Below are 11,210 nucleotides of genomic sequence, written 5' to 3' on the forward strand. Positions count from 1 at the left end.
CACAGAATATTAGAAATGGGTTAGAACAATATGTAAGAGCTAGCCAATAAGAAACTGGACCTAGCTGGGCCAGGCAGTGTTTGAAAGAATACAGTTTCCATGTAATTATTTCTGGGTATAAACTAGCCATGCGGGCGGCCGGGTGCCGGGGACGCAGCCCTGCCGCTCCTAATTCAACATCTGTTTAGGTATTTACTCCATTTTTTTTGTTGGATTATGTATTCTTCTGGTGAGCAATTTCTTGAGTTTTTGTGTATTTTGGAGATCAGACCTCTGTCTGATGTGGAGTTAGTGAAGATCTTTTCCCATTCTGTAGGCTGTCGTTTTGCCTTATCGACCACGTCCTTTGCTTTACAGAAGTTTTTCAGTTTCAGGAGGTCCCATTTATTGATTGTTTCTCTCAGCGTCTATGCTGATGGTATTATATTTAGGAAGTGGTCTCCTGTGCCAATGTGTTCAAGTGTATTTCCTACTTTCTCTTCTATAAGATTCAGTGTGGCTGGCTTTATTTTGAAGTCTTTGATCCATTTGGACTTCAGTTTTGTGCATGGTGATAGATATGGGCCTATTTTTATTCTTCTACATGTTGATATCCAGTTATGCCAGCACCACTTGAAATATATGCTTTCTTTTTTTCCATTTGATATTATTTTGCTTCTTTGTCAAAAATCAGGTGTTCGAAGATGTGTGGATTGATATCAGGGCCTTGTATTCGGTTCCATTGGTCCTTCTGTCTTTTTTTAATGCCAATACCAGGCTGTTTTCAGTACCGTAGCTCTGTAGTACAGTTTGAAGTCAGGGATTGTGATGCCTCCAGAAGTTCTTTTATTGGACAGGACTGTTTCGGCTATCCTGGTTGTTTTTTTTTGTTTTGTTTTGTTTTGTTTTTTGCTTTTCCATATGAAGTTGACTATCATTCTTTGGAGGTCTGTGAAGAATTTTGCTGGGATTTTGATGGGCATTGTGTTGAACCTGTAGATTGCCTGTTAGGCCATCAAACAGTTCAAAGACAACATAATAACATACAGTATCCAGACTCTGTGTATTTTCCATCTTACATGGCTTTTGTTTTTTACTCTATTTTCTTAAATTTTATTTTTTTAATTTTTGGGTTTTTTCTTTGAGACAAGGTTTCTCTGTGTACCTTTGGCTGTCCTGAAAGTCACTCTGTAGACCAGGCTTACCTCGAATTCACAGAAATCCATCTGCCTCTGCCTCCCAAGTGCTGGGATTGTGCTACCAGGCCTGACTACTTTATTTTTTTTTAAGACTTTCTCTATGATTTTGTCTGAGTCTGATTTACTATATATCTCTACCTTTCTCTAAGCACGTGAGTATTTAATCTGGTAAACACCATGGCTGGGATTAAAGAGGCAGCTTTGGTGCTTTGGTGTCTGACTCCACCCATTCCTTGGCTTTCCAAGAGTCTAGCTTTATGGTAGACATATTGGCAGAAGCTATGCTTATTGCCACAACTCTGGAGTTTCTAGAACCATGCCACCACCAAGAATCATGCTGCTGGCTGTTCATAAGCACCATTTAATTTTATGAGGACAGGGTCTCTTAAAAGAGCCATCATGGGGTTTTTGCCACTAATGCTGAGTCAGGAAGCCTTTCTTAAAGGAGCTGTGCCTCTGCTTGCCACCAGCAAACAGAACCTACCTGAGCAATGATGGTTACCAAGAAGCTGCACTTGACTCTGTTCTTGTCTATCTAGAATCCTTTTATTTAAAAGCTTTCTCAGGCTTTCTGTGGAAATTCTTACCAAATGTTTGAGTGCCATTTGTGGATAGAAGTTTGTGCTCTTCCTGATTCTGTAGCCATTCAGAGTCAGAATTACACAGAGGTAATTCTGTACACAAAAAAATTACACAGAGGTTTATATTAATTATAAACCATTTGGCCTATTAATTAGGCTTATTATTAACTAGCTCTTACAACTTAAATTAACCCATAGCTCTTATCTATGTTTAGCCACGTGGCTTGGTACCTTTTCTCATCTTGTTTCCTTTGCATCTTGTTGGTGACTGACTCTCTGTCTTTCCTCTTCCCAGAATTCTCCTAGTCTGGTGGCCCTTCCTATACTTCCTGCCCGGCTACTAGTCAATCAGTGTTTTATTAAACTAATACGAGTGACAAATCTTTGCAGTGTACAAGAGCATTATCCTGCAACAATTGATCACAGACGTCTTCATATTGACTATCAAGACTAACCATTATGAGGACTTGATGCATTTTAGATGGATTTGAAAAGGTTTTACAGAAACCTGGCAGGAACAATGCCCTTTCCTCAGCCCTGGGCCCTTGCTAAGCACTCTTCCCATGAAGGATTTTGTGCCTTTAACTCAAGGATTTGGCTCTCTGTTTCTTCTCTGCTCTGCTGTCATCTCTGGAAACTCATGGTGGCAGGAACTGAAGCAGAAGGTCATGGGGGAGTGTTTCTTACTGGCTTGCTCCACAGGGCTTGCTCAGCCCACTTTCTCATAGCACCCAGGACTACCAGCCCAGGGGTAGCACTGCCCATAGAGAGCTGTATCTTCCCACATCAATCATCAATCAAAAAAAATGTCTGATCCCAAAGACTTTCCAGTCCATGGTGCATCCATGTAGGTAAGGATGGTGGTGGAGACAGCCACCTGGAGTCAGTTACTTAGCAGCTTTTACCTGCTGGAGGGAATGAGATCCCCGAGACTGTCCACATGGCCCCTTTGCTACTTCCTCACTAATCACAGGGACACACTTGGAATCAGGTATGTCTCAGTCATCTAGCACTGTTCTTTCTCTGTAGTTGTCACTCATCCCCTAACATCCTGGTCAACTGCTCTTATCTAAAATGCAAAAAAAAAAAAAAAAAAAAAAAAACGGTCTGTTTCCATGCTCTAAACTGCTCTTGTTTGTTTTGGCAGTGATACCTGCTACTGGGGAGAACTATGAAGAACCAAAGGAAAGCATAAAGAAAAATCATTTGCCTCAGTTGAACCTTCAGACAGCTATCTAAATGAAAGCAGGAAAATATAATTAACTGTGCTCCTGGAGTTGTGTCCTTTTGCCTGGACTTGCTAAGAAAAACCTTCTCTTGCTCTCAGCCATGTCTGTTCCTGGTGACATCTGTCAGCCAGCGAGTGTAATTGTTGGTAAAAGCACGTCCCTGGTATTTGAGCACCCTACAAGTAGCACAAATATACTTTAACCACCATTCACAGAAACCAGAAACCTGTGTGTCATGCACACCAAATGCTAAGACTGATTAGCCCAAAATTTAATTTTCGTTAATATCAACCCAAGACAAGTAAAGCATGAAATTGCTCTGATATGCTGATATTGTGCTTCCGAGTTCCAACTGTGTCCTGTAGACGCCTGTCGCTGGAGACAGGTGCTACCCTATGTGGAGAAGAACTCCAGCAATCAGCAGGGGCTGGATAGGGAGGCAAGATGATTGGGTCTGCAGACACAGGGCAGCATTCCTACAGCCACAGAAGCTCCAGGGCTGTGGTTTAACAACTCCGAAGGACACTGGATGGTAATTAGAGATAATGATGGAATTATGCACTTATAGACTGAGAGGTGCTTTCTGAGAGCCTGTGGGTCTGGGATTTTAAACCTTACAGCCAACATCCACGGGTCAGGTGCTATTGCCTAACTAAGTCACAGGGCCAATCACAGTCATTTTAGACTCCTGCTTACCCCTAAAGCTAAGAATTATCTGTACATCTTTATGTGGTTGAGGGTGTTATGATGTGAAAATTCTATGAAATTCCAACTTCAGTGTCCAGACATTCTTACTGGGCTGCAGCCATGCCTCTCAACTGGCGCGCCTCGCAGCTGTCCTGCGCTACACAAACAGACCTGGGTTTTTGCAGCACCAGATGGGTAGACTGACAGGTCCTAAATATTCGCTTTCTGCGTCTTCCTAGGGATGTTTACCAACCTCTGAGCTAAGACAACAAAAGTTTTCCAATAAGCTCTCTGGAGGAGGGGCCAGGAGACAAAAGGAGCAGAGGGGTTTGGGGGTGAAGCAGCCACCTTTTGTGTCAGTCACACACAAGGCACTTTTGTTTGAGAAGCCAAACTTGTCCAGGATCTGCACAATAGATTAAAAAGTGCTTGCTCTTTGGTGCTTCCCACTTGGTTTGGGAACGGTGGACTATCGAGTCGCTCCAGGAGAGCCAACATTAGCCCCAAATGCAGCTCAAACAACAACAGGGTATGTGTCTGTGAGCACATGCATTCATGCAACCAAAGGGCAAAGAGCCAGGGGGTGAGCACACAAGGAAACATAACCCCCACAGAAAAGACCCCCATGGCAAGAATTCTCCTGTGGGCAATCTTCCTGTGTGCCTGGCTAACACCCTCTCAGTCATTTTAAGACACATTTGTATATGTTGTTATTGATTACAGCATTTGTGCTATACTTATAATTTTTTTATTAAACCCTGGAATGTTACCCTACCTGGGAAAAGTGTCCTTGTGGACAGGAATAAGTCAAGGCTCTTCAAATGACATATCTTATTGTTGTGAGTATTTTTTTAGGCCATCCCAAGTATCCTAATACAGTGGACGCAGACTGGAAGGCCCACAAAGAAGATATGATGCACAAACCGAAATGGAGGGGCCACATTCGCACACTCAAGACACCAGGGCAGTCACTCTACAGATGGCAGCAAACACATTCTCCTCGGGAATCTACTGCATTTTGTACGGCTAGATCCCAGAACTGAGAATCGATTCTTGATGCATTATACATCAGGATCTATGTTAATTTGTTGTTCCAGTTTCCCAAAATGAACGAAGTTACAGAGGCTTCTAATCTCATATGTTCCCCAACCCCAATCTGATTCTGCTCGTTGCTCTGTTTTGAATACTCTTTTATCACTTAAAAACCCATATCCATGATGCACATACTGGCCCAGGGTCAACTTCAAACTTTCAATACAGCATTCATTAAGTGTGAAGGAGAGAAAACATACTACTACATAGTATTTTTTTTAACTGCGTAATCTATAGTCACGCTGGATATAGTTGGCTACGTATTGATTTTTAGTGTGTGTGTGTGTGAATATGGATATGGAGGTCAGAAGTTAAAGTCAGTTATCTTCCTTAATTGGTCTCCACCTTGTTCTTTTAGACGAGGAGGTTTGTCATTGAACCTGGAGCTCTTGGATGGGCTACTGGCTGGCCAGCAAGCTCCAGAGTTCCCCATATTCTGCATCCCTGGTGCTGGGATTACAGAAGTACACTGCTGTGCCTGACCTGTTATGGGGGTCCTGAGAGTCTGAAGTCTGGTTCCAATGCTTACACAGCAAAGCACTTCATGGACTGAGCCAACTTCCTGACCCATTAACCTTTCTTTTAAATTTGTTTGTATAAACTGACTTTTTTAAAAAAAAAATAATTTTGGTGTTCAATAGCTGGCTTGCCAAAATCCGGAAAATTTAAGAATCAGCTGCCATAAGCTGGTACTTCTTCCCTGAGGTAGATGTCCACCAACTGGCCATTCCCAGTCTTCTCTGTGCCGGCATGGTGTCCTCGCAGTGTGGAACCCGGCTCTCGTCCTCTGAAGCCAGTGCAGTATCAAAGACGAACAGTACACACTCTGCGGTGGGTGGACTCTGCTCAGTTTTCCGAAGGTTTCAGTTGATGATAGTCCAATTCCATGGGAACAGACTTGCCATGACCATATCTTCCCAGAGGAGTTGTGGCTTTTTGTACCGAGATTTGGCTTGGTTTGTTTTTATTTTGTCTAACAGCCCAGCCAGTACAAGCAAGAAAGCACTATGCGAAGTGGTCACAGGAACTTCGGATTTGCTGAAGGGTCCCTGGATCTAAATTTCTGCAAACACATGGGCATGTGGGCTCCTTCCACATTTCCAGCATGCTAGACAGCGGAGCCACACAACTATGAGAACAGTTATAATTTCTGCCCTTTAAAGTCCTTGCAATAATAACCATGCTGATGTAGGCGGATGGCATTTGTGTAATACTTACTCTAAGACTCTTTCCCAAGTGCTTTATGTCGATAACCCAAATTAATCCTGTGGGAAGTACAATGTCATTGTCTTAAACTCACAGATAAGGTAAAGAAAGACTCGGAGAAAATAGGAACCTAAGATTAACGTCATCAAATCTAGTCTCCAAGCCCGCAAAGCCATCCTACAAACCGTCGAGTGCCTCTCTACAATCAGAGGCATTGTCACACGAGCAGCAGAGAAGACAGCCAGCGTTTTGCATGCAAGTTCACTAGGGTCAGAGAAGAAAGTAGCCTTCTGGTTTGTCAGACCCGCGGCTGCTAGGCTGTCGTCCTTACACATGCTCTGCCCATCCCTAACCCACCCCCTTCTGTGTGCTTCCTGATAGCAATCCAAGTCTTGGTATCTAGATTCCATCCTGGAGGAAAATCCTTGGGGCCGGACCCTGAGCTCTGCACACAGAATCACTGATGAGCCGAGGAATCAGTGTCACTGTATGTCTCTCCTCTGTGCTAAGGGGCCCCAGTCATCTTCTCCCAGGTCCATAATTCACAGTTTAATTACAGCAGACATAAGCCGACTCAAATTACGGGATGCCTGTGAATCCCCGGGCAGGATTCCTCGAGGTGTCACAACCAAGGAAAGACAGAAACCGAGACTCCCAAACTGTAGTGTGGCATCCCACATAGGATCCTGGGACAGAAGAGGACTTAAATGGAGAGGGTGGTGAAATAGGAATGTAGGCTGGAGTTTAGCAACTAACAGCAACGTGTTATTATTTGTTTCTTTGAGTTGTTGCAGGTGCCACGATGACACCGATGTTAATGCAAGGAAGAGGGAGGGCTTGGCTGTCAGTAGGGCTGCCTGTGACAGCAAAATTATGACACGGTCATCTGCTTCAGAGAATCTTATGGGAGTCCCTCCTTCCGAATGGTCTCTCAAGAAGCAAAGGGTATGTTTTCTTTTCAACCAGAATAGTCAAACTGTTGGTCAAGGACAGGAACGCTTGATGCCCACAGATGTTGATTGGCAGATTCCACACAAGGTATCCTGGGGGTGACCCACAAGCTCATCTCACCATAGTCCCTGCTGCCTGTCCCCAGGCTAGCAGCAGCACCTGGCTCCCTGAGTCAACAAAGCCAACTGGTCACATTGTGATCTACCCGCTGAAGATCAGAGGGCAAGGGCTGCTTTCTCTCCATGCTCTTAAAGTCTGTCTATCTGGACCTACTTGACCATGGTTTAAGGGCATATTGCAAAGGAGTGTCTCATCTGAGGCCAAGTGTGCCTCATGTGTAAAGTGCGTGTGTGTGTGTGTGTGTGTGTGTGTGTGTGTGTATAAGAGAGAAGAGGGGGGAGAGAAAAGAGGAGAGAGGCAAACAGACAAAAGTGTGGGGTGTGGGGAGTCCTGAATCTGAATGAGGAGGTCATGGGCGAAAGGTCTCAAACAGGCTTCTGGCAAAACCCAGCAGGGAGCAGGGAGGCAGTTTGGAAACCACCAGAGCAGAAAAGCGATGTTGACCCACCTATTGTGTCTGCCCTCTTATTATTGGCAGGTAAGGGAGAGGAAAACCTCCCACAGCAGCCTGGCTAACAGTCTCTGTGGCTCCTGCCTCCCCTGCTCCGAACTGTCAGCGACATTTGCACACTGAACTCAGGTTTTACTTCAGCTGCCTTCCCGAACCCCATCTTTCCCCACTGGGCTTTAACCCTTCCCTCACTTCTTCTCACGTTCTTACACAACTGACTGCTCTCTTTCCAAAATGCAATCAGTCACTGGATGCTTCGGCTCTGCCTGTGTCCTTGGTGGCAGCCCCAAAGCAGAGACACTAGGTGCTGGACCTTCAGGGCATCATCTGGGCCTGAGGTGAGCTAGGCCACGTGAAGTGCAACTGTGAGTCAGTCCAGAGCCAGGGGACAGGCAAAGCACCCACACCCATTCCTTAGGGCAAAGTTTTCTCCTAAAATTAGCTCATTTGGAGAAAGTGGAGTTTGAAGAGAATATCAAAGAAAGTCCAGTCAGGACATGGAATTCTACGAGATTATCTGATGTGAGTGGTTTTTTTTCACCAGGAATCAGAGAATTGCAAGACAAAGAGGATGCTGAAGCCGCCTGGAGACCGGGAGCAGGAAGCACTGTCTCAGCCAGAGAATCGATGAACAGAAGGGAGGCCCTCAGACATGGAGCCATGCGTGAGGAAGGATGCTCACAGCTGGGGCGGCTGCTGAGACTGCTGTGAGTGTGGGGAAAATAAAACCAGAGCAACTTGCTCTATTGAAACCATCCCTGCTCCGGTAAAGTGGCATGGTTTCAGTGACAGAGGGTCGGGGTGTGGAGGGATGGGGTGAAGGGTGGCTGGGATAATGGCTGGTGGTGACCAGAGGAAGAAACACACAGGAAGAAACACATACCCTCCTCCTGCTTCCATAGTAGCTAGAGCCCGCTATGATTCCAGCTGGCAAAGGAGGAATGGAAAAAGCCGGGTACGAAAGGGTGTGAGACCAGGAATGATGGGATGTGCCTGTCATCCCAGAACTCAGGAAATGGAGGCAGAAATACTTGTGAGCCAATCTGAGCTGCCTAGCAAGGCTGAGGCTAGAACAGGGTATAGAGTGAGCCCTGTCTGAGAGAAAAATAAGGTTAAAACTAAAACAATAACTTGTGAACCAGAAGTTTATGGCACTGCGAGGGGCAATGAAAACAGAAGAGAAAAAGGAATAAACTTACAGTTCACTAAGTGATTGTTGCAGCAATATATTAGAACATGTATAGCCATATGTAAATAATGTGCGTGTGCGTGTGTAAAATACTAGCTTCTGATTTCTAATAACATCTAATATTTATTAAGACAAATGACCCAATTCAACCCTCATGAGGACCCAAGGAGGAAGACACTCAGAGAATCTTCTTTTCACATCTGAGTAGTAAGCTCTGCAGATGTTGAGGAGGGTGCTTGTGATGCTCAGAGTAGGAGACCCAAGAGCAGGCCCCACAGAGGCTCATGCATGGTCCCAGCACCCCCTCTTATCTGCTAAGCACCACAGCTACAGAGTCCGCTCTCCCTTTCCACATGCCCATAACACAGTCCCGGAGACCTTTGGGTTCCTCTCTGCTGTCCTCCCTCATGCAGCAGGTCTAGGATAGCTCTAGGCCTGGTTCATCAAAACAGGACGGAGCTGCACCGCATTCAACACCACAACCTCAAAGGGAGCACAGAGCAAAGGGCTTACGAACCAGTACAGAGGGACACTCTACACAGCCAGTATGGCTGTGCTGCAGAGAGAGGCGATAACCTGGACAGATGCCAACAGTGAGCATCTCTAGGGGTCCGTGCGCTGGGCACTGCACCCAGGTCTGCTGTGTCTTTCACATATTTCACTGTCGTACCAACCCGACATTGTGGGTCTCATCCACTTGACAGAGGAGGATTCCAAGGCACCAGAGATGCTGTGTAACTCCAGGTCACAGAGCTGCTCACTGACAGGGTCACATCCAGCACAGAGTCCCGGGGCCCAGAGCATGTGCCAACTACCACACCACCTCACTCCAGGAGAGGGAGAAAACCCTCACGGCATCCCATTCAGCCATTAGGAAAGCAGTTTATGAAATAATGTATAAATCATACCTAGTGCACCCAGTGTGGATACATATATATGTACGTGTGTGTGTGTGTGTGTGTGTGTGTGTGTGTGTGTACGCATCCATCAGTCCTTGCAGCAAAGTAAGGGAGGGCTTAAAATACTAATAAAGGTTAGCTCAGCCAGGTGCGTTGATATTAAGTAACTGTATGGCTTTCTACACCAAGTCTCTGTAATGACAGTTTAAAGATTTTTGAAGAAACAAGTCTTCTTGAGAAAACAGTCTGGTGCTTGGAATAACTCCGTAATATTTGGGATGAAAAATAGAGAAAACGTGTCCCCAGTAGGCATGCACACCGGAAATGAGACTCAGAAGTGTGAGCTTCACCTGAGCGAGACAATGAGCTGCCCTGACAGCCACCGCACACACAGATAAACCAGGAGCCACCGCCTACACCGTGTGGTCTGCCTGCTCTTTCTCCACACATGAAGAAGGGTTTTCAGATCCACTGGATGGGAACGCGACCATTGTACTTTGAAAGCCAAGCCTTCTAATTCTAATCAAGACAGCTGGGTCCCTCTGAACACCGGCATCCGTGCACGGCTGGCGTTGTCTGCTAGCTGGATGTTATCCTCTGCATCGGGAATATTCTCCGATTTCCCCCCAAGCAATGTGTTGCCTTGGAAACATCATGATCCTTTCAGAGATCTAAGCAAAGAGAAATCATAAAAATAATAAAAATCTCACACTTAAAAGTCTAGTTTCTGTGTCACCAAGGTATTTCGCTAACCTCTTCCTCTGGATAAAAGGGCAGGCGGGCAGAGTGGCTTATTCTGTGAGTCACCCAGACAATTACTAATTAGAGGAAACACACTGTTCTCTGTTCTCTGGGTAATTCAGGTCAGAGTAGAATGAAGCAGACTACAGAGGCCAGCACCTCTGCCAACAGATTCAGCCCCGCACCTAACACTAAGACGAAGGAGACCGTTCCTCACAAGAAGGCACGAAGCTGCTTGCCGTGACCACGCCAACTCACACAGAAGAAAAGGAGCCCAGGGATGTTCCGTCCGAGCGACAGAATGCAACCTTGTTTTGCAAAGTGCCAGACATTTGCAGGCTGTTTGGCTTTGCCGGAAACACTCTGCTCTGCCACAGATGATACGTAAGGAGTGACCGAGACCATATTCTGATAAAAACTTTGTTTGCAGAAACAGACAATGCCAAGTTTGACCCATGGGCAATTATTTGCTGGACTTTCTCTAGAGTGTCAGCTGGGCATTCCCAGGGCATGCCTGTAATACTTCGGGATGACCCTGAGGAAAACTGGCAGATTGGCAAAGCTGTCCTCATTGGCTTCTTCCCGTAAAGGCAGTGTGTCCAGTAAGCCTGGCTCTGGCCTGAGCACTAAGTGAAGCCCCTGGAGTTTATACTGGAGAGAGGAGGGAATAGGAAGCAAGGAAAGAACAATTTTTAGTAAAGATATGCGACATAAAGATGATTAATAATAATAGATTAATGGGGTGAGGGGAGACAGTTTGTCTAGCATGGTCAGGGACCACGCCTATGCAAACTACCCATTCACGTGAGAGTGGAGGGAAGTTGCTGTGAACATGGATATTTAGGCAAAGAGTGGGCTATCAGGCGTCCAGAACCCAAATGCAGAG

General features: G+C 45.7%; 1 long non-coding RNA gene across 1 annotated transcript; it reads left to right on the forward strand.

Moving 5' to 3' along the window:
* Positions 1-6,479: 6,479 nt before the first annotated feature.
* LOC126488547 (uncharacterized) lies at positions 6,480-10,260 on the forward strand. Its single transcript, XR_007588736.1, has 3 exons — positions 6,480-6,918; positions 8,040-8,202; positions 9,893-10,260. It is a non-coding gene; the product is annotated as an uncharacterized lncRNA (long non-coding RNA).
* Positions 10,261-11,210: the final 950 nt, after the last annotated feature.

This window comes from Alexandromys fortis, unplaced genomic scaffold, assembly GCF_014885135.2.
Source record: "Alexandromys fortis isolate MF-2015 unplaced genomic scaffold, M_Fortis_MF-2015_v1.1 scaffold_170, whole genome shotgun sequence".
Taxonomy (NCBI): domain Eukaryota; kingdom Metazoa; phylum Chordata; class Mammalia; order Rodentia; family Cricetidae; genus Alexandromys; species Alexandromys fortis.